Here is a 24,537-nt window from a genome sequence, read left to right as displayed (position 1 = left end):
TGGCTCAAACGTCATCGTCGTCGCCGCAGTCCGCATCATCATCATCAGAGCCGGAGACGGCGACGGTGACGGAGTCTCGTCTGCGTCGTAAACGTCAACATCTTTCACGTGTGTGATGGGAGGCGCGGAAAAGAGAAGAAAAAAATTGGTCCAGGAATAGTGAGCACGAAATGCCAGCATTAGGTTGAGGTTGAGTCGAAATTTTAATGGGCTACTACAATTGTGGTCAGGGCATTAAGTGCAGGTGGCAGTGTTTTAAGGGGCCGGGGTCTCACCTGGATGCTAATGGGTGTGGCTAGCCATTTGTACTAATAGAATGTCGTGAGAAACCACTTGGGAACAGGCTGTGCTAAGTAAGAGAAGTACCAGCCAATTATTTTCAGGATGAGTGCTAATAATTCGCACATGGTTTAAGCGTGAAAATGCTGACGAATAGTTAACAATTTATTTTATCCGGTCCGGCAAAAAAACAACTTTCACTTCAAATATAATTCCCAAAGTGTTTAAGCTTAAATGTGAATGAATGTTTGCCTGTAACCGAAAGAGATCTTGTTCCCTATTCTAAACAAGTCACAAAAAGCAAATTTCAGGCTTAGAAGGTAACAATACGTACTTAACTGCTCCCATGTTAACATGTTAACCTCTGTAACTTGAGCACCTGTTTGTCAGGTAATTAGCCCTAACAATTAATTACCAGGCAGCTGCAGACAGGCATTTGCTGCATAAGTCCGTAACTTAACAATAAGTAAGTTACACTATCAATTTCCATATTCCAAATGCCAGTTTTTGGGGGGTAGCGCAACGAAAACTTTGCCAAACAGCAGCCCAACAAGACAAACGACTTGTGCAGTGCTGCGGGGGGTGGCAGGCACAATTGTCAGAGGGACGCAGAGCGACGGGATTGGGTGGAAGCCGAAGCAGCAAAATCTGTACGGGCTGCAGCGCATAGAACACGTGAGTTGTGCAACATTTTTGCAAAGTAATTGCTCATTTTGACAGCTCGTGCAACGCCCTTGTTTGCAGTTGCCGTTGAATGCTGGGCAGGCGAGGCGGGGAATGTTGTAGCTTCTTTTAGGGTTTTGCCAGGCATCGGCTTGTTGCTTCCTGCCACTGGCAGCAGTAGCAGAAGCAGTGGAAGTGGCAGCAGCAGCAGCAGAGGCAGAAGCATCAACCCGCAGCAACCTGCAGCATCAACTTCGCGTAGTTCTTCACATGCGAGAAAGCAATAAAATCTTATAGTTTGTTTTTGTTCTCTGCTGCTGCTGCTGCTGCACATGTGGCAAACCAACAACAACTGCAACAACAACAACAACAACAGCAACGTACAACGGTGACAACGACAACAATGACGACACTGACTACAGACTGTGCCCTGTCAGTGACAGGCTGTCAGTTGACAGCGCAGAGAGCGAGTCCGAGGTGTCCCCCACTTGTTGTCAACTCTGATGCTCCTTTGCTCCCTCGCTTCATTGCATTGTATACCCTGCATTTCAATGTAAGTGCTCTTATAGAGAACGTCGAATGCATGACAAGGTTTGAAATTGAACAAAATTGGATTTAGACTATAATGTATAAATATGAAAATATAAAATAAATATAACCTTATATTTATTAAAGAAATGTATATAATATTAAACGTATGAGCAACATTATTATTATTAACTAAAATGAGTAGAGAGCAAAATTATTAAATAAGACCTAACTATATAAAGTGTGGACTTAATATCCATATATTCACGACTTTACACCAATTCGTAGGTACATTTTAATTATTAGGGATGTATGAATCGAAATCCGAACATAGCCATATTAAATTTTAAAAAATGTTCACTTAAAATAAAAAACATTTGTGTGGGACTCAGCAAAAATATAAAATTAAGCAAACCATATTTGTTAGCTATAATTCTTGAGTGAAAATCAAATTTAGCCCGCATTGCTTATGAAAATATATACGGCTAAAAATATTTTCGTCGCAAAGGGAAATTGTACATTCAAGATAACACATTTTTTTATGATTAATCCAGGTTTGAAAAAAAAGTGGGCTTATAGATGTGAAAAGCTCGAATCAAAGAGAGTTGGAGCCGAGCTACCTACGAATATTTCAGTTTGCAGCCCTGGTAAATAATACATATTTATTAATTATTATTAATTGTGACAAATGTTTAATACATGTATTACTTATTGTTTGGGGCCTTAAGCAACAGAAGCAATTATGTTGAAGTCTTTATCATTGGCAAACATTCAACTTTCAGTTGAATTAACACAGGAGTTGTCATTGCAGGGTACGTACGTTAGTCGGCTACTCCCTAACCGCCATCGACAATGCATTCTTTTGTTGACGCTTGCATTGTTGCTGCGTTTTAGTGCTACTATTAAATGCATTTCACAATAGTTGTCGATGGATTTGTTATTGTTAGCAATAAAATTAATATGCATGTTGGGACAACAGTTTTGATGACAGTCCGAACTGCGGAACATCAGCAACAACGGCAACATCGGCCACATCAGCGGCATGCAACGACATGCGGCGACATCTGTTTTGCATATCAGCAGTGCCATCGAATGGCAGCAGAAGCTTTTTTGCGTCTTTCATGGCAATTGCTGCTAGATTTGCGCCATGTAAACAGAATGTATTACTTTTTGCTGGAAGACATTGTCTGGCTGAGGATGCAGCGAGCCATCAGCACTAGTCGATGTGTGTGTGTGTGTGTGTTGCCCCCTGACGGAACGCTGAATTTTTCTCAATTTAAACGCATGACACAACACAAAAGTGTCAGTCAGGCGGAGATGCAGAGAATCGAAGGGGAGAGGTGGTCTGTGTGAGGGGTTTGAGCACTTCATAGCAATCTGTCACAATCAATTAATTGCCATAGAAATATCAACAGAGCACATCAAACAGAAACTGAGGCAAGGTAAACGGCACAGCGATGCCTATCCGTCAGATACAAGATACTCGCACCAGATACAAGATACGAAACGTACGAAGCAGTCGCCTTTGGCTTTTATCAGAACGCACGATCACTTCAAAGGGGCAACGCAGAACCAGTGAAACGGAAGTGATTGCATTCACACCAACCACACAGCTGGCCAAGTGGGGCAAATTGTGGTTGGGCCACAGGCCACATTCTACTCGTAGATCAGGCGGCAGTTCATTTGATCAACGCTCGAACGTATTTAGCAGATACTTTCCGTTGAACATGTCAGGCCGATAATTTGATCATGTGTGTCAGCTTTATGCGCAGGTATTTACACATATATTTAAGAGATGTCATGTTGAGGTTAACTGGAACTCCTCAGGGACAGGCCCAGCCATTTGTGCTCCGAGGCGTGCTCGATATGAGATTCTACTAATTGATAGCGACATATTTTCGTGGCTATTTCTCCTTAGTCAAAGTGTATCAATAAATTTGTTTGCTTAAGAAATTCACTAATTGAAATTAAAAAGCTTGGGAAAGGCTTATTAATGGGATTCAAGTTGAGTAATGGGCTTAGGAAACTCGCCATAAATTGGAGACCCTTTCTTATACCCTAAACCCATAAAAATTGTTGTATGCAAATGTATGCCACAGGCAGAAGGAATTATCTCCGATCCCATAAAGTATAAAGATACATTTTGATCAGCATCAATAGCTGAGTCCATCTAGCCATGTCCGTCTCTCTTAATCTCTTGAAAATCTGATAACTTTTCCCGTTTCTTATGATCGATAAGAAATCGTTATCGAAATTATGTTTTTAGAGAAAATCTCTTTGGTTTTAAGAGCTTGTCACCAAAATTGGCATGCAGCTATTAGAATAGTATATACAGTATATATCCAGTATCTTTCGTTCTATAGATATTGCCAACCACACCCCCCGCCACTCCGACATAGCTATAAGTCCAATAAATAAATCAATTCAATCCACCCACCAATTAGCAACCAATTTAATGCTGTTGTCTTTTTAAGAATATAGGAATATTTTATCGCACAATTTAATCTGCTGCTGAACATTTCATCCAAAAAGGTTAACAAACAGAAGTTATTCAAGAAATCATGCGGTTATATTGGCAAGACCACGTGGTTGCGGCAGCAAGCGCAAATTGCAAGGATTTTTGTAAGCGTGTGCACACATATATACAAATACACCACGTTTGTATCGCATATAGTGCTCTGTGAATGTGCAATTAATTTTCATTAAAATTAAATTCTTGGTATGGCTGTGAGGTATGAGGCGGTGGCAACGTTGAATGCAACTGCGAGTTCGACTTCGGTACGAGGAACTTAATTTGTTTAAAAAAATAATTGTTTTAATACTAAAGCAAACGATCGCGAGCTGCATTTAGTAGAAGGTTCAGGGTATCCCTCAGTCGGACACAACCGACTGGAATACTTTTACTTCTTTCGATTTGAAATTTTTCTCATTTGCAAAGAATATTTCATATAAGTCAAAATTCTCTTAATGCAATTAAAAACTTGCGGTTTCTCTTTAGAGCACCAAGTTTCGTTTCCCTCTTTGCGTCAAGAAAAGAGTTAGGGAATCATATATGTATGAGATATAAATTGGGTAATAAAATAAGAAACTTGTGACGCGTTGCGATAAATTATTCTTGGGAGAAAACATGTTCTGTTCTTTGCAAGATGAATTAAACTTTTATGGCATATGAGCTAAAAGTTTGCTAATGAAACAAGAAATTCAATTTACGCATGAAGCTATTTTCTTAGAGCATGCTTAAGTGAAGCTATACTTAAAGTTTCAGTTTCATCTAAAGAAGACATTAATTTATTGAAATATGCATTGTGAGATACTCTGTTCCTAGTAATGAAAATGATTAAAATACAAATTAAGCTAGCTTGAACGTGGCATAAGAATTTAGTTCTTCATTTAAAGAGCCTACTCAATATTCATATATTTTAAATTGATTGCCTCCAGATATGCTCCCTTGCCATTTGAGAAACAGAGCACAGGAAAATATCATTAAAAATTGGAAATTGCAACAGAAATGCATTTTTAATCATAAATAATACGTTGACAGTTGTAATTTTCGAAAGTAATCAAGTGTAGCTAATTAACAACAGCAACTGCAGTTCGAGTCAAGTCGAAAAGGTGCGCACTTCAAATGGAGGGCGTGGCAAGCAGCTAACGATGCGCCCCCCATATGATGAGCAATGGAAAACCGTGTAGAGAGCTGTGCGACCCCCGCGACATGTCGAGCATACAGTAAGTCCGAAGTCTGCGCTAATGAGAAAAATATGACACAATTGTAATTATCTTTGTAGTAAGGTTGACGTTGCCTGGTCTTAACATTTAATACCAATATGACAGACCCAGAGTCCATGGCCGGAGCCAGAGCCAGAGCCGGAGCCAGTGGCAATGGCAGTTGTATGTGTATGGCAGTTGTATGGCAGTATGTGTAAGATGAATGAGCATGAATTATAAACACATAAAAAACAACAATGCGAACAACTCGGTGTTGGCCAGTGAAAATAGTTAGTTGTTGCTCACAGCGGTTGTTGTTGTTGTTGTTGTTGTTGTAACTGCAGCTGACATTTCAGTTAATTTTGATGTATGTGCCCGGGCCGGAGGGGGCGTCGCCCATACAAGAGGATGTAACTATGACTATGTGTGGGTTCCCTAGTACCGAGCACCGAGCACCACCGAGCATCGAGCCCGGAGCTGTTGTTAAACCAAACGGATTTCCACTCGAGGGAGGGGAGGAGAAGGGCAAGCAGCGAACGCTTGAAATAACAATAACAACTATGAACAGGAATGATATGTGGGCTCGTAAATGTTCACGTGCAAGCTGCTACACCTGCCGCTTAATTGTGAACAGGTAAGAGAGTGGCGCCTCTCGCTCGCACCCGCACCGCGCTTCAAAGTAGGCGCCATAAAGTTTCATTAAGCGTGACGTGTTTTATAATTTTTGTAATCCAAACCGCCCCCGAAGCAACTATCAAAGAGCCGTAACTGATTAACTAAATGCACATAAACATGAAAAACAACATGAAAGCGAAAGGAAACCGAGAAAGGGAGAGTGCACAGGCCACAGGACATAGGACAGAGGACCGGGGACAGGAGGACAGAGGGAGCGCCACGCACGAGTAGCAGCATCCCAGCAGCAACCCCTGTTAAAAATGATCTATGTGCTGGCACTAGAGTTGTGAAAAATATGAGTAAATTTTTGCCTTGTTTTCATGGGAAAATTGTTTCAGAAAATTGTTTCGGGCGTAAGCTATGCGGTTGGTCCTAGTATCAGCCAGTCTGTGGGTGGCAATATCCTGCTCCTTGCGAGCCGCAGCATTACTTGCTATTTTTGTAGAATTCCGGGGCTAACAAAGTGTTGTGTCACTGCGGCGCACTCAAGCGTATGCAGTAGGATCTTTTGGGATCATTTAGTTGGGTGAGAATGCAACTAAATGAACTACTGCTTGCGACTTCATCTACAAGAAACAATGCACGGTTGAGATCTTTATCGGTGAACTGTGACCAAAACTAGCAATTTATGCCCCATGGACTTAATTCCCACTAACACAATAGTTAATCTTTCGAAATCCATTGGGAAATAGTATTCAAAATAAGAAAATTGCATTGAGCTCAGGTCTTCAAAAAACATTTTCATTTCGGTGCCACAAAATAAGACATCGTTGGCCCAAATATCAAGCAAATATTCTCATAAATTTAACCCATAATATGCCAACATTTTGTTGTTGAACAATTTTGCAGACATATGAATTCGAATCCGAATCAGAAACAGAAACAGAAACAGAATCTGTGATGTGTTTACACAAGAGACGAACACGAAAATCGAAATGCAAAGTGAAAATTTCAAATAGGAAATTTACGAGGCATCCATCCAACGATTTCTCACACTGTTTATCATAAAAAAGATTCGAAAGGAGCGAACGAGCAAGAGCCAAAAATCAGTGAGAAAACTGGGCAAATGTTTACACAAATTACATTTGCTCTGAACCAACTCAGCTACCCGGAGCCCCCGGAACACTGTGCAGTTGGCATATTTGAGCGGCTACCGTATTGGAAAATAAACCAATTGCCTTGTGCATCTGAAAGATACAGATACAAATGCACAGACAGGACGTGGGAAGCGCGCAAACATGCCCAGGCTGACAAGCAGAGTATGTCAAGCGATAATATTTTTCCAGCACAGCTTGTTATATAACAAATATACATATATATACATACACACATATGTACTAGAATATATTTAAATGTATCTATGTATCTATTGGTACGTACCAAAGGCAAAGGCAAAGCGGATTGAAGGTGTTAAATGGGCATGAAACAGCTGCATTGCGACGAGGACGAAAGGACAATCACCAAATAAACATGCACACAACGATAACACACTCACACACACATGTACTCGGTAGCTCCGTGCCCCGCCTGCTATCCTGCGGAAAAGCTCAAAGGACATGTACAAAATTTCCCAATTGGTAATGCAGGCGGGGCACATTGATCGGTTCTGTAACGGCACAGGACAACGGGACATATGTAAATACCAATTTACGCTACGAAATGTCAACAACTATGATTACAATAACAACAACAACAACAGCAACAACAAGGTGAACACCAACAAGGGTTGAACCTATGCCCCAGGGCCATCTTAACCCTTCATGTCCGTGTAGGCAGCTCGTCCCATGTTTAATTTAAATTTTTCCATAATTTTCCTATCGATCAGCATTAACTGACCAGACAGACCCTATATAGAGCGCGCGCACACACACACCTTTTGGGCAGCCGGCCACACCCCTGCAACCCCCTGCTGAGTAGTTGTGACCCAAATACAACTAATTGACCATGACGTAATTAGTCATCTATTGAAAATTATTCGCAGGGTTGTTGTTGTTCCAATTTTGCTTGATATTTAATGGGCCTGGGAAAATGTACTTAGCTCATGGGAAATGCATTTAAATACCCAACCACAAACTATGATGGAAAACCTCAGCCTATTGGCAGGCGTTTTCAATTTATTATGGCCTCGAGGATAATAAGTTGCACAAAATGTTTTTCGCATGCTCTTTGATCTCAAATGCAGAGTGAGAATGAAATAATTGAAAGAAAAGTGTGAAAAGAGCAGAACGGAAAATATTGAAATATATTTGCAAATTAAAAATATTTAATTCCAAATAACAAAAAAAAGAATCGAATATAAAACACAATTTCCACACATTTAGAACGCTTATATAAATAAATTAAATTTATTTTAAAAATGAGATTAAAATAAAATAAATTTTCAACTATACCCAAAATATGCATAAAATTTAAGTAAGCCCATTTATTGATTATGAATGTTTAACAATTGCCAGCTAATAATTTTATAAAAAAAAACTTATTAAAAACTGATTAATTAAATTGTATTTTTGCAATAATCCGGAATTTCAAAGTATGCGAAATATTGCATGCAATTAAAATGAACCATAAATGAATTATAATTGCAAGCACAAGTGCAAATTACAAAATTGTATACAATTTATAATTCAAATTAATTTCAACACAAAGCTGGACCTCATCATTCAGTGGCAATCGCATTGCCGCTGGCAGCTGTTGCTTATTAAATGCAGAGCAAAAGCACATTTGCCATGGGCAACAAGCAGCTACAAATCTCTTAAACCGAAAGGCAACACCCACAACAGAAAGGAACAACAACAGCAGAAAAAAAAGTGAAAGAAAAAGATACAGTTTGAAGCCAAGGAAAATCCCATTACCAAAATGAATTTATGCACATTTCAAAAAGAGCAAACAAACAACAACGACAACAAAAACAACAAGCTGAGCTCTAGAGCTGAGATACCATGACCAGGATGACGACGTTGCGGATGTGCTGGAGATGATGATGTTGATGGGTTACTGCTGCTGCCACTGCCACTGCCACTGCCTCTGCTGCTGCTGCTGCTGGAAAACTGCAAAGATGAAACACTGCAGAAATGGAAAACTGTGCATGCTGTGAGGTGCTCTGTCTCCGAGTCTCTGTTTGTTTTTGCTGTTGTCGAGAGTTGAATAACAAATTGCCAGAGAAAACTAACTAGACCAAATATTTATTTTTTAACACGTTAATCTCACAAATCCCCCTGAAGTGCAAGAGCAACAACAACAACAACAACAAAAACAACAACAACAAACCGCACCACAGTTGTCTGTGTAAACAATGTGACACCAGATACGCACCACAACCGCAATGAGTTCGAGTTTTTCAAAACTTTTTCCACAGATTTGTAAATCATCGTCGTGTCGGGGCATAGTTTTTGACTGGACGCAGGAGTCTATACAAACAGTAGCCCAGGCCCAAGTGCTGGCCATAATCAGCCACAGGCCCCTTACAAAACCAGAGCTGTCACCACTTGAGTTCCCCAGACTCCGGTGCCGACGCGTCGCCTCGTCCATTCCAGACCCAAACTCCGACTGCACTTTTTCTCATGAAATGTGACGCAGGCGTCGCGGCCTGGTGACAAAAATGTCGCGCCCAAAGGCGATGGCAAAAAATAAAACAGAAAAAATTAATACAAGCCTAGGATTATATTTTCTTACAACGAAGATGGAATACCTTTGCAACGACATGAGATATACATATGTATATGATTTATATGGCCCCTTTAAAGGTTAGACCACATTCATCAATACTACGCAGGTTCAAGTTCTTGATGAAATATGTTTTATATTTTTAGACAAATATTAATTCCCTGGAGGGTAAAAATGTTAACTTTTGGAACTAGTTTATGCAAGCTATAAATAAATTCTTTCTATTTAGTTTCTTTTGCTTAAAGTGACAAACTTGCAGATTAAATGGAGCTCTTTAAAGTGTTGCAAACTTTGCCTTTAGTCTACAATAATTTAAATTTAGTCAGAGAATACTTGGAATTATAGCTGTAAATTCAATTTGTATGAAAAGGCAACAGAAAAAGGCAAAATATGTATTTCTCCTTTTTTAGCCACTCGACAGCGACGCCTCTTCTGGGCCTGTCCAACTCAACTGTCAGGCGTCGACGTTGAGGTTTCTGTACGAGAGTGTGTGTGTGTGTGTTTATGCCTGTGTGTGTGTGTGTGTGGCCCGCTCTTGACGCGGTTCAAGTGCCTGCAGCGCGGCCCCAAAAAGGAAACAACGGAAGCAACTCGATGGGTGGGCTAACTGAGATTTGGGGGCGGAAATCTCTATCCAATTGTGTGCATTCCATATTGAGAGTTGGACAATGCGCGAGCTTGTTAATTATGATAACCGGGCATTGGAGCTGGCCCCAACACAATGGCCAACATGTTGTAAATGCAGAACAGTTGCTAATTAGCTGGCCACTAAAAGCCTGCTCCTAATTTGCAAGCTCTTAAGATATCCAACAGCGAGTCGGACACGAGCTGCTTCATTAGCGGCCATTAGCGAAAACTAAATTTCCGCCTTGCTCAGGAAGATGAAACACATGCCAAAAACGAAACAAAACTAACTAAAATGAGCAATACAAACGGAAACCCATTGGAACGCCGCAGGTGATTTCTGCTCCATCACAAAAAAAAAAAAAACAACAAAAGGCAAGCCAAGCAGAGCAAAATAAAACACGCAGCAATATAATTAAGAGCCTCAAGTGTATTTAAATAAAAAGTAAGGGGGAAAAAACAAAAACTTTAAGACGCGTCATAAAGGAATTGGGCTTGGGTCTGAAATGAGTCGATTGGCAGGCAGCTGTTGCTCTGGGTAGGCTTTTGTTTTAAGTTAACGCAAAAAAGCCCCATGGAGCCACAAAAATAAAAACAAGACAGAAAAAAAGGAAGCGAATCAGCGAATTTCGGCAAGCTGCAAAATTTTTGATGCGCTGCACAAGAAATTAAGGGGCATATTAAAAGATGAGAATACAAGAAAATACACTTTAAAGTAAATATAAAATTTAAATCGGATAAGCAAAAAACCTCAACGAATGGAAAATTAGACTCAAAATTAGGTTTGGCTAAAGAACGACAACGGTTTTTTATCATCATGCAGAATAAATAAATTTATAAATTATTAAAACCATTAAGTAACGCAAGAAACTGATTGCAAAACTCATTTATAATCTCTTTTAGTATCTGGTAAAAATAACATATTTTTTAAATACCCTGCACATGCTAAATCAACTGAACATCTACAACTTAATACAAACGTGTCCACATAATGAGAATATCCCACTATTTGCAGCGCCCCAGATTATTTTGATGGGCCGCCAGTCTTAGCGACTTTTGCTGTAAATATCGAAAAAATGATGGCACAACGTTTTACGCAGCGGGAGCTGTGGACTGGAAACTGGCAACTGGCAACGAGGCTCCGCTGTGTGGCACACCTACCCCGAGTGTAGAGTTCCCCTGCCAATATATGTATATGCATGCATATGAAGATATGCCAGCTACGCACACGCGAATAACTCGCATTCACATTGTCCATATAGCCCCACAGGCCCGCACCCCGTAGGCCGTAGTCATGGCCGCGTGCGTTGCGTGTGATGTGCGTGAAATGCAACTAAATCATGCCGCGAAATATTTCAGGGATTTAAGAAACGCATACAAGAGAAATGAGGCAAGAGCTGAAAACTGAAGGGCATGCATTGAGAATACAAGAACGCGCGCCCCGCCAGGCGGCAGATGGCCAGGAACGGACCGTGGACGGACCACAAGTTGCTGCTTGTTGTTGTTGATAACTTAAATGCCACATTTAGATACAAAATTTCAGTAAAGGCGGCGCATAAATCAAGCGGCAAGATCACCAGAGGCTGGCCCCAGACTCGGCGGAAGCAGGGGGCGTTGCTGGAGACGAAGAACGAGAAGACGAAGACGAAGTCGAGCCGCCGGTCGGGGAACCCATGGAAACTGGAAATGGTAATGCAACTGCGTCTGCAACTGCAACACGATCGCCAGTCAGCGGAGAGGGGGGAGGCACAGAAACGGAAGTGAGACGCAGGGCAGACTCTTTATAAGAAAGAAGTGCTATTCAAATGTGTCCCGTGCGTTTAATTATTATCCATTTTTTTTTTGTTTTTATATTTTTTTTATAAGCAGCTCCCCCAAGAGAAATGGAGCAAAGGGGTGCTGGTAGCCGCTTAGTCAGAGCTCTTTATCATCATTCGTCGCCCTCGTCGACGTCATTTGACACTTTTCTGACATTTTTATCATTTAAGTCACATTCAGTTTTTGTTTATTCTCGATCAGACAAACAAAGAACCAATTTTAGCTGCCTTATGACAGCTTTTCAGGGCCGTATCTCCTCCTCCTCCTACCCTAACATATAAAGATATTTTATTGTTGCCCAATTCAGTTTGTATTTTGTATTTGGTATCTATGCTTTAATGAAAGTGTTGAGTTTTAGTTTTCGTTGCGCTTTTTAATTGTTTGTTTATAGTCAACGCATTCGGGGCGCGCTCGTTAAGAGCCCCATGATAAATTGCCAGACGTGGAATGAAAAGCCATTCAAAATACACCATTAAAAATTTGGTATAAAATCCTCCGGCTGTGCACTACTCAAATTGATTTAAGTTGCCAGCGTTGTTGAAACACGAACATCTATAAAAACTTACAGTTACCTTAAACAACTCTATTAAAACGTGCACTGAGAATGAGAATGGGAATGGGAATGGGAATGCCCCCGACAGTACCAATGGCAAACATTTCAAAACATTTCCTCAATGAGTTCTCTTTTATGAGCTGAGGGGTATTTAAATAAAGGAACAGTACCAAACAGATATTCACAAATAAAATGTAAGTACTGACTAAAGTGCACAGTGGAAAAAAGGGGAGGCACAGAGAACAGGCAAGGAAAAATTAAGCGATTCAATTGATTTGATTTCTCGATTGAAATATAGCTACGTATTCAATATATTTTGGGGTATTTAGTTGAATTAATGCCATAGAAAACGGCAGGTACAAACCATTTCCATATGCATTTCTTAGCTGCTTTCAATAAGAGTTCGCAAGGTAGATAGAGAAAGTAAAGGAAGGCTTACAGAGAATAAGAAGTAGCTTCACGCCAGAGATAAAATTGTGAAGCATTAGCTATATATATTAATTTAACTAAGTATACTTTGCTGGACAATGCACTAGATTTATTTCTGTACTCAAGTTCAACCACTAATGATATAGAGTAACTCCTGAAGATAACCACCAACATTTTAGAAATGGTTCCAAAGATAGATAGAAAAACTAGAGTAGGGACTGTAGAGAAAAGGAACCAGTTCCAGACCAAAATATAATTGTAAATCATTGACTGTATGTATTTATTTACATAAGTGATTTAAGTTCTACAATACACTAAATTGTTTTCTATACTCAAATTCAAAGATGAACGCCTCTGGAGAAAAATAATTAGCTCCAGGCTAAAGATTAATTCTGAAGCATTGACTATATAATTTTTAATTTATTGATGTGTTTGGCGACCTTTCCATATTTAAAATATTTGTTGGCTGGCTCGGGCTAATTTAACTAAGTTTAGTTTGTTCTGCAATGCAATAAATTGATTTCTTTGCTTAAGTTCAACCATGACAAAGCTTAAACTGTGAAGCATTGACTACACATATAATTTTAGTCGAGTGCGATAATATAATTTCTGTACTCAAGTTGAACCTCCAACGTTTTCAAAAATAGTTGATAATGCAGATAGAGAAAATAATGTAGCCAAAACTTAAATTGACTATATATATTAACTAAGCTGTGTGTGCTTAGTTCTACAATGTACTAAATTGATTTCTGTGCTCAAGTTCTCAGAAGTTCAACCACCAGCGCAAACTGCAGCAAATTATGCGTACTTATAAATCAAATAGCCTAACAACCTGGCCACTATAATTATGGGAAATTTATAAAAAATTACATAATATTTACAAGATGTTATCGAGTAAGTTAAGTATAGGCCAGACAGACAGCCAGATAGAGTCAGACAGCTGCGGCCGGAGTTAGCCGGAGTTAATTTGTCTATTAAGCGCCGTTGGGTCGAACCTTTCTCTGAGAGCGTCTCCGAGAGTGGAAAACGGCAGCCAAATGCAGTCGGACAAAAATTTTTAAATGAGTCTAATCAGTCAGCCAAAAGGGTAAGCCTATAATTTGGTAATTACGAGGAGTTGCTGGCCAAAAAAAAAAAGAGAGAAAAGTAGAGGAAGGAACATTGGGTGGACGAAAAATGAAGGCAATAAGTCAAAAAACGGTTGCATGCAATGCATAATTTTTGGTATTTATATGATCTTCAAGCATATTCCCAAGCAGCCAGCCTGCAGGTATAATTAGCAGTTCCAAATTAGCTGCCTGCTGTTCAGCCTGTTCCGACTTTGGTGGTTGCTTGCGCTTACCTGAGGTTGACGCTCAGCCGAGCTGCTCCGCCAAACGGTAGCCGGCCAGTTTCCGTTCCAGTTATGCGAGTGAGAGATGCCGCCTTTATAGAGACATCAACAGCTGTAGCACTTTTGACATTTTGATTTGTGGTTTTCCGAACCGCGCATGTTGCTGAAGATGAACATGTTTATGACTGCGCCATGTGGTTGACTGAATCTAAAACGTGACCAGCGAAAAAATAAAAGCCATTACATAAAATCCAATAGCTAAAGAAATAATTAAAAATTGTTTAGAAATATACGAGAAACCACAGAAATTATTTAGCAAATGACAGCAGCAGTTGAAACCACAAAAATACCTTCCGTTTTTTATATATATTTAAACAGCATGAAGCAATGCCAAAGTTCAAAGAACCGCCCAAGGGGCGAACTTGACCAACAGAACATGTCCTCCTTTATGACCTATTTTGGTTCTTTTTTGGGAACATTTTTTTTTTTTTTTTTTTTTAAATAGCTCACGCGCCTACGCTTTGTCGGGGCACACGCTCACGCACTCGGACGCTTTATCTAAAAAAATATTTACTTGTCAGACCAAATTTGTAAGCCATTTTCAAAATACAAAAGCCCCTGCCCCTGCCCCTCCTCTATCTGTCCACCCCACGAGGAGCACTCCCACATATGCTGTTGTCGTCTATGTCAAATTACTGTTTAACTTTTATATGGTGTTTTGTCGTATTTTGTCGCAAAGCTATTTATATATATATAAATACATTTCGATTTTCTTTTTTCCTTTTTTTTTCGTAGCTTTTGCAGCTTATTTCTTTGGCATTTTTCGGCTGTTCGGCATGTGACGCAAATGTGACATAAAATTTTAGGGTAGAACATCCCTCATACTCCTATCACAATATGGCGCTTCTCTTGCCAAAGTTGTTGTTGTCGTTGATGTCGTTGTTGTTGTTGTTGCTGCATGTTATGTTGCGTAATTGCTGCAATCTGTGGGCCTCTCATTGGAGTTGGCCTGTGTGGCATATAGCAAAGCTATTGGGGCCTTGGCACATGTTGTCGCAACAGCTTTTAAATTGTTATTGATTGGCAAAGCAGAACCGAACAGCTCTGGGAGTGTGTGACATGTTTTGGGCTTTATAAGTGCTTGAAACGAAAGCGAAAACAAACAAATTATTATGTACATTCAAAGCATACCAGAAAATTGGGCTACCAAAATAAGTATGCATGTATCCAAGAAAGGGCGAGCAATGCTATGAACATACTCTTAAAGGAAAACTCGGTGTACAGCATAAATTAGCTATGGAATTTGATATGCAGCTAGTGGAACGAACTTTCGAAGGTAACTCAGGATTTTCTCGGCATTTCAAGCGTCCAAGAGAAAAGTGTTTATAGCTTATAGGAACAGGAGCTGACAACAGCCAGGCATATATAAATTTTAAGCACAGCTCTTAAAAAGGCTTTTAAGGGCCACGCCGAAACTCGAACCTGAGATATGTCAAAGGACAACCTACTAACCGAAAAACCTAGTACCCAAAGAAAGGACCTGAGTAAAAAATGTTTTTGTATTATTGTAACTGAAATTTCTGACAGCAAGATAACTCAAAATTATTTCGGGATACACTCGAACTTGCAAGCGAAAATTGTTCATGTCCAAACTAGCTCCAATATTTGTTTTTAGTGTGCAAATTTTTATGCATTAAAATTTTGCTGTAAAAGCCAAATTATTGAAACTGCGAAACTATATTTCTCTCTGGCAAACATAAAACCTTAACGATTATTAAACATTAAATGGCAATTTTCGCTATCGGCCAGCTGCAGTGCATATTACACATGTCATATGCATGCGTCTGATCAGAAGAAAAATGAACTGAGCCCAGGAGAGCGAAGAGGCGCCCAAAGCGCCTGGCCAGTGCCACTGCAATGCACTTTTCTTATCTAATTGCATTTAAAGTCAATAAATTAATAAATAGCAAGCAATAAATTTAGTAAAAACAAGCCATTAATAACACTTTGGTTGACACGACAACAGCAAAGCCAGCGAGACTCGCTGGTCATGTCGGTGGCTGCGGCTGGCCTGGCCTGGCCTGGGCTGGTTTGGTCAGGTCGTTTCGGGTCGGGTCAGATCTGGTCAGGTCAGCCAGGCGGAGCCAGTGAGTCGGAGCCAATAGGTCGGCGACATGTGCGGCAAGGGGCCAGCGCTGCCAAGTTGAAAAATTGAGCGCGTTGTGTTTTTGTCAACAGCGGAACTAGCGGAAATTCTAAGAAAAATGCACAAATTGTTTAATGCCGAGGCCAAGCAGCAATTCGTTGCAGCTCGTTGATTTTTCACATGCATCCATCAAAAACTTTGAATTAGCCCCCTTGTTGTGGCTAGATTGTTGTGCCTAGGTGTGGGCGATTTGTACTTTGGTCTGACAATGCGGCGCAATTAAATTTTAAAACTATTTAAATCAGCGCGCGTTAACAATTGAAGTTTTTATTGGAAATTAAATTTGATGAGCCTGCAGCCCGCATGGCAAGGCATCAATCCTCGGCACACGAATGCCGGAACCCAACGCGTGCCACTTCCCATTTTAAAACCAAACCCAAAATGCCAACTGTTTCGAATAATTTGTTTAATTGAAAAATCGTAAAATGCCATTTTATGTATTTTTTTTTCTCCAAATGCTGCGCAATTGACAATTACGGATATAACTGAAATTTATGTTGCAATCATGTTAAGCCCTTTATTATTGTACTTTAACAAAGAAAAGTGCTTTGACTTCTTATATTGGTGTCATTCGAAAGGAAAATTCTATTTATATATACACACGGCGTGCATGAGTAACAAATGGCTGCTTGATAAGTAAAATTCAAATAAAAAAAAATATAAACGAAATGTATATATACAATTCAAATGTGCTGCCTGATCAAAGTCTGGCTCTATGTTCATGGCCTCACACAGCCTCTGCACAGCCAATTAAATCAGCTGAGTTTCCTCCTGACTTCAGTTAGGACTCGCAGCCAACGTAGCACGTATCACATTTTACTAGCCAGAGTCAGGGGATCAGCTACCAGCAAAGTGCGTAGGCAATCAGCCTCCGCAGTGTAGGATAACTCGGAAGACCACCGGCAAACCACAAAAATGCTCGCTACTAAAATATGTGTGTGTGTGTGTAAAAATGGCAGAAAAAGTCGGAAAAGTGGTGAAATGATGTAGGATACGTGTGTCTATCTAGCTTGCTGACTGACATGCCGACTGTCCAACTGACTGACTGACTGACTGACTGTCTGTGTGTCAGACGAACGACCGACGAAGTGCGTTGCAGAGACAACAAATAGCTTTTGGACACGCAATGGGAAATTTATGTTAGATAATGCTCGGGTGCCTCGTGCTATTGTGTGTGTGTGTGTGTACTGCCGATCCAGAGATAAAGTTTCAAATTAGTTTTGTGGCTGGTAATTAAATTTAATTTTTTTATTAGGCCAACCACACAGAACAATGGGCATTAAAGCGAAATGGCTTAAATAACTGCTGCCAGTTTAAAGTTGAGGCTAAAAGCAGTTACGAACTTTTTTGTACAATTAGAATAAGCTAAACTATAGTCCCAGGTAAATAAATTGACTGGGTGTCTAAGTCATTTAGGCGACTGCACACAAGAATCCCATTTCTCAAGTGAAACTGAAAACTTAAGATTTTAGTACTTCATTGAATATCATAGAAATAATATATAATTATGTTCTCAAATACTTATATAAGAAAAAATTACAAATAGGACAATTTTCGAAGGCGTTTTTTTTTTTTTGTATATACCAATAATTGAGATGCTCAATTTATCCTAATGCAAAATCAACATTTTCTCAACTTTTGCTAATATTAAGATTATTCTGCATGTTGGCCACATTTCCAATTTGACTTATTTGCATACCCTAAAAGCTTTCGGCTGTAGTTGGCAGCAAGGAGGCGCCTCAATTTGATTACCATTTGATTCGTGAACTTGCAGCTCGGCTGTCAGTTTGGTTGACTTGATGACTCGCATCGATTCCTTGATAGATTGATTGATGACTGAACGATGTGCAGGAACTGGAACTGCCAACTGCCAGGCAGGCGTAAGTAAACTTTAAGCACAGCTCTTAAAGTGGGTTTTAAGGGCCACGCTGAAACTCGAACCTGAGATAAGCCAGAGGACAACCTGTTAACCCAGAAACCTCGCAACCAAGGAGCAGCCCTAAGTAAAAAGTTCTTTTGTATTATTGTAACTGAAATTTCTGACAGCAACACGAAAAACTTCCAGCCAGGTAAACACGGAAAACAAACGAAGCGGATAAAACAATATCGAGGAAAAAAAGCCAAAATAAAAGATGCAGCTGGGGCTGCTGGAGCAGCAGCAGCAGCAAAAAAATAAATAAAAGGAACCTAATAAAGTAGCAAACAAATTGGAGCACATACATATCCGAGAGACAGAAAATAATCCAAAGGCAGGCCAGGCTACCCGGGCAACTTATGATAAAGTGCGAGAAATTCCTGAGGTTGTCTCCTCGAGGAGGGCGCCGCAGGTAATTGAAATAAGCGTGGAAATTTGTAAGGCTCAAAAGTTGAAGGGAAAAGCTTTTTGCCTTGTCTTATTTTATATTATTTTTTTTCCTCTGAAATGTATGCGTGTCTATTAATTATGATTTTGGGTCTGCTGAGGAGCCCAGCTGAGCGCCCACCTGAGTTGGAGGCCTGGATAATAAATTCAATTTAAATGAAGCGTAAAATTCAATCAGGTCGTGGTCGAGGTTCAGGTCGAGATTGGAGTTTGAGTTCAAGTTTGAGGCTGAGGTTGTGGCTACTGCGGCTGCGTCTGTGGCTTCTTAGGTGGTAAATTGTTTTGGTCGAGCCAAGAGCCCTCGACAAATTCTGCGAAATTAAGGGCAACGCAACGCAGCAATAAAGAAGTCAATTTATATAAATTTTCCACTCGCCAGGTCTCAAGACTCGGCATCGCACTGCGGTCTGTAGCTGAAATGCAATTTACGAACTGTGCCCGGCTATTGTTTTCCTTTTCTTTCAGTCATTGTGTGCGTCTTTGTATGTTTCAAGTGGCTTTTCTTTTCGTTTTCCCTAACATTTTCTTTTGTGTAATATAATTTCAAATTAGGTAGCATATGTTTTGCGGTCGAGAGATGCCCGCAACCGGGACAGTCCGTATTCAATCAAAATGATGTTGTTTTAATTTCAAAACCTATTTGCGTAGAGAATTTTTAATAAATGCTTTTTTATGGGCCTGAGTTTGAGCCACCATAAAGAATGGCCTGCGGTTCCCGGCTCTGCTCTGTTCTGTTCTATTCTGCTTGGTTGTGTCCTGTGCTCTAATTTTATTGATGGTGTTTCATGTGCAGTGAATTGTGCGGACATTTGTAAACTGTAATTGCAGTTGGGTTCCGCACTCGACGCTTGACTTTGGACAAGACGCAGATGTAGTTGAGTATAAATGCATATGTTTTGCAGGCTCGACTAACTTTGGCCCAACTAAACGAACCAGCAGGCAGCTGTGCAAGTGGCAGCTCTGTAGGGAAATGTGTTGAAAGCCAACCGGGATCGCTTGCCAAAAGGGATTAGATAAATTGAACTAGGTCTTAAATACAAATGTGCCAAGAAATGAACTTAAGACAGATGAGCACAATGTGACTTTTGGAGTGCTGAATCGGTTATAACCAAACGAAACACAGCAAATGATATATGGAGTGTGAGCAAGTGATTAAGTAGCAATGCGACCGGTTACTATGAATAATACCAAGCATGGACGGATTTACCATTCGAATACCCATTCAAGCTAACGTGGCCAAGACACTGTACACTTAAATGCCGGCCTTATAGGCGAAACAGCCCGTAGCCCACAGTTTTTGCACAAAGCCAAAACAATCTAATGGCTACAAAGCTTAAGCTTCAATTTGATAAACGTAAATCCAACAAAGGAAACTCAGTCAACATTTTGGGTAGCGAACCCTCAAAAGTGGTCGCCGCCGCCGCTGGCGACGTTTAGGCACCCTCCCTTGCCATCCCTTTACCCCCAGAGAAACGATAGAAATGCGAAATCAAAAAGGTGCCCCTAAGCAAATATAAAAGCACAAACACACGTGGTTATATGATATTTGCCGTGCTTGGCATTGATTTAGAAAATTTCCCTCGTACGGTTTGTTTGCTGAACGTTGGTTGAGGTCGGGGGTGGGGGGATGGACGCGGGAAATCCGCAACTATTTAGAAAATTGAGACACCTACGGCTAGAGCGAAGCCGCCAAGTCTATTAGAAGACTGTGTTTAGAAGCTGTAAAACAAAATATTTACACGCGTTTCAACATAAAAGCACTACAGCACGCAAAGGCAGCTGGGACCAAGCCGCAGCCGGAACCGGGACACCCACAGGACATGCGAACGAGACATTAAAGCCAAAGGCTCCCAGCGAAACACTTGCCGCAGCACAACAGCACAAGAGAGCTCCAGAGAACTGCGAACGAATTTAGCCTCCAATGCTAAACATTAAACTGACAGGCGGGCCACGTTCTGGCTGACTCCCCCGATTCCCCCGACTCCTCCGACTCCCATCTCCCGCACCCTGGCCCTCCACGTCACGTCTGCTCGACGCTTTTAGTCTAAATAAAGGCATTTAAAAGATTTAGAGCAAATGAACCTAACCTCAAGCATTCGCCGTCTGCCATTTCTCGTCAAGCTTAATGGCTGTAGGGCGGTGGGGTTGGCTGTAGGGGGCGTGGCGCATAAAAACAAAAGACACGCATGTCCTTGTCCGTCTCTGGCCTTTTGGTGTGACACTTTTATGGCAAATTTAAGACACGCAACTTCTTCGCTCGCTTCTATCTATTAATATATATTCTTCTTCTTCTTTTTCGTCTTTTTTTTTTTGGTTATTTGTCAGTTGTCGCTTTAATTTCTGGAGGTCTCTTTGAATTTCTCTGGCTGCTTGTCGCTTGCTGTGGCCTCGTGATGAAAAAACGACGCAAATAAAATGCTGTTGTGCATTTCCTGTTGTCATTTTGACGTATCCGGCGTATCCTGCGTGCATGTAATTGCTTAATTTTTTATGCTCTCCTCTTGATTTCATTTTTATTTATTTCGCCCTTTTGACGCACTTTTATTGGCCTCTGCTGCAGATTTTCGCTGTTAATTTTTGCGCTTGATTCTTATCTGCGCGCCGTTGAAGTTAATTAAGTTATTAAGAGTCCCTTGAGCAGCTCCCAAGCTCAGTTTATTATTATATATGCCTTATATACACATATATATATATATGATTTTATGGCTGCCACAGCACCTAGATCAAGTTGAAAGATATTAAGGCCTATGACTATAAGCAGGAAGCAGCTGTTAAAGCTTTTTAGCTGATTAAATGGGCGTCTCTTAATGATACAGTTTTTATGTATAATTAAATTATGTTTTTTTTGCATCTGAGATATTTATAATGTGGTCATAAATTAATAAAAGGGGTTTTCTTAGCTAATGGAGTATTTATAGGATGAAATTTGCGTGTAAATCTAAAGGTATCGTCTTGATACTTTGCTTAGGTACGACATTCTGTTGCAGGAAGTTGTTTCGAATAAGATTATAAGATATATATAGTTTCACTATCAACATCTTATCAACATCGGACCAATCGGTCAAAAAGAGGGTTCTTATGTGGCAAAATATTCTGATTTCCTAGATATTTTCAACTAACTCCGCATTTACGAGCTGCACTATACTAACATATCTTGAAAAGTTAAGTGTCTACAAGGGTATCAGATCTTTAATTTATAATATTATACATATTTAATATTGCCCAAGCTTCTAAACTACCTTTTATTACTCTGTTGCAGATAAAATCATTGCTTAATATTCAATCAGTTTTTTAGTTTCTACTTTTATTAAAGTATCCTTAAACTATTTTTTGTACTACCGAAAGTTGATAGCTTGGATAAATTTCATAAGCCAAGACTTAGTTTTGCTATTATGGAGCGACGCCTACATAACTTCTACCCACAACTTGTAATGCAAATGAGCATTAGCATTTTGTGCGCTCTGTTCCTAGACAATGGTATAACATTAAGATGCTCCAAAGCTCTCTGCATTGTTATGCAAAAAAAAAAAACGAACTGTAGCATAGACGAAACCGAGACACTATGCATAATTCAAAGTGTTCGTCAAGTTGTCAAAAACTGCAATAGCAACAAAGAAACTCAGCAAAAATTAGCTAGCCAAAAACGTAGTTGGTAAAAATTTGATAAAAAAAAACCCGCCTGAAGGAATTGGCCGATTCTAATGAAATGCAAGAGAATGAGAAACCAGCTAAAAGACTAGCCAACTGACTGACTGACAGAGTCGCCGAGTGGCACACAGCATTCAACTTATTGCAAATGTAAATATTTTGTTTTAATTTTCGAAATGATAAAAACAACTTTCATGCGGGTCCCCTCCCTCCTACCCAACGTTCTGTTCTCTTCAGCCAACAACTGACAGTAGGAAAACATGAAACATTTTGAGAGTTGAAAATATTTTTTACGAAAAGTGACGGTAACACGAGAGCTCTCATACGCAGTGATATAAAATTATGAGAACTAATTATAGGGGTGCACATATACACACATGACAGTATGTTATAGTGTGTGTGTAAAGGGGAGGTTAGGGTTGTGCATGAGGTGTATCTTCCATACGGTAGCTCTCACTATCTGTGGCCGTGGCACGCAAACGTTCAAGATAATTAACCACTTACGTTTAAACAAATTTTAAGTGGTGCGCCAGCCCAGAGGCAACCCGGAACCAACGTGGGAATAATCACGAGAGCAACAATATTCCCGAGTTGACAGAAACTCAACGAATATCAAATACACCATAAGCAGCTATTCGATGGCGTGAAAGCAAAGATAAAAGATACCCTGCAAACACATACTTATAAGATTGAAATATGCTTATAATTAATACTTTAAATATATGATAGACTCTTTGAAAATTCATATGAATATATATTTCAGTTATTTACCAACTTGGGACATAAACCTATCTATCGATTAAATTATGTTATTTTCTTCGAATAGATTTGGTTCTATATGGCTTTCGGTCCAACAACATGCCAGTTATGTGATGCCCTGAGAAAAGAGTGTGTAATATGCAGGCAAAGGCAGTGCAGGACTCTGGACTTACTGCAGCAATGCGGCGAAGTTTAAGTGAAAAACTTTTTGTTTTTGCCGCAAAAGTTTTACAGCATAGCGCAGCAAATTGCAGCGGCTGCTATTACAGCTACAGGGAAAATCACTGTTGAAGTGCGAGAGCGAGGGAAAGGAAAGCTGCGAGTGCGGTCGGAAACGGAACCAAGGAATGTTAACCAAAAACAAACAGCAAACAACGCAGTGACATTGATTTTTACGTGCCCCAAGCCCGCCAAAGAGCAGGATCAGGCCACAAATGGCAGCTCAAGGAATCATTAACACGCACCATTCCGTGGGCCTGGGCACTGGGCCGGCCCTGGGGCTTGGCGCCACGCCCACTGAGCCGCAAGTTAAGCAGCTTAACGCAGTCGCATGCAAACGGAAGCACATTGTAACTGCAGGACCCTAAAAGGACATTACACTCAGGCCACATCAGCAGCGGTCCAAAACTACAATGTACTCAGGACACGCAGACAGTCAGACAGTTGAATAGTTGAATAGTTGCAATTAAAACCAAAGTAGTTTTGCCTTTTTAAAATAGTTTCCTTTTTGGCAAAGTCTTACGAATCTGAGTGGCATTTGGTCTATCTCCCCAGCTCTACTTCGCTCTCGCTCGCTTCTTTGTCTCGGCCTGTTAGAGTCTACAGGGGCAAGTGCCAGAAATGTAGCAATTACTTTAATTATTGGCGGCAGGAAACGGGTTGACAGCCGGAACAGCAACAGAGCTGCACAAGGCAAGCAGAGAGTTGGCCAGTGGAGCATTGCCCATAGATAGTAAGAAAAAGCATCAAATAACGAGAGCTGTTCGAAGAATATATATAATACTAGCGGGCATTGACCGTGGCAAATCTTGTGCCTAAAATTTTTTATACAACATTTTCACCTAAATCTATAAAAGAACAACATGATTTTCACAAAGAAATGAATTTGGGCCCGAAACATCATCAAACATATCTTTGACCCCCATTTCCACCAAGGTGGAATGGATATTCTGAAAAGTGTGAAACAACCCTCAAATGAATTCGAACAAAGATCTTTGAAAATCAGTTTGAGGCCGATCGGATGGCAGACTAAATAGTTTCATACAAAAGTTTTTGGCGTATTTTCCAACCTC

General features: G+C 40.2%; 1 protein-coding gene across 1 annotated transcript in view; it reads right to left on the bottom strand.

The window, feature by feature from the left end:
- Nucleotides 1–24,537, bottom strand: part of LOC135433319 (glycoprotein-N-acetylgalactosamine 3-beta-galactosyltransferase 1) — a 122,480-nt gene that overhangs the window by 68,683 nt on the left and 29,260 nt on the right. The window contains exon 4 of the mRNA XM_064689335.1: nucleotides 14,280–14,478. The gene's annotated coding sequence lies outside the window, so the exon portion shown is untranslated. The remainder of the gene's footprint in view (nucleotides 1–14,279; nucleotides 14,479–24,537) is intronic.

Source organism: Drosophila montana, unplaced genomic scaffold (genome assembly GCF_035044405.1).
Source record: "Drosophila montana isolate Dmon_TW-CO22-7 unplaced genomic scaffold, ASM3504440v1 contig_3217_1, whole genome shotgun sequence".
In the NCBI taxonomy this organism is placed as follows: domain Eukaryota; kingdom Metazoa; phylum Arthropoda; class Insecta; order Diptera; family Drosophilidae; genus Drosophila; species Drosophila montana.
This window is presented reverse-complemented; position numbering and strand designations above follow the sequence as displayed.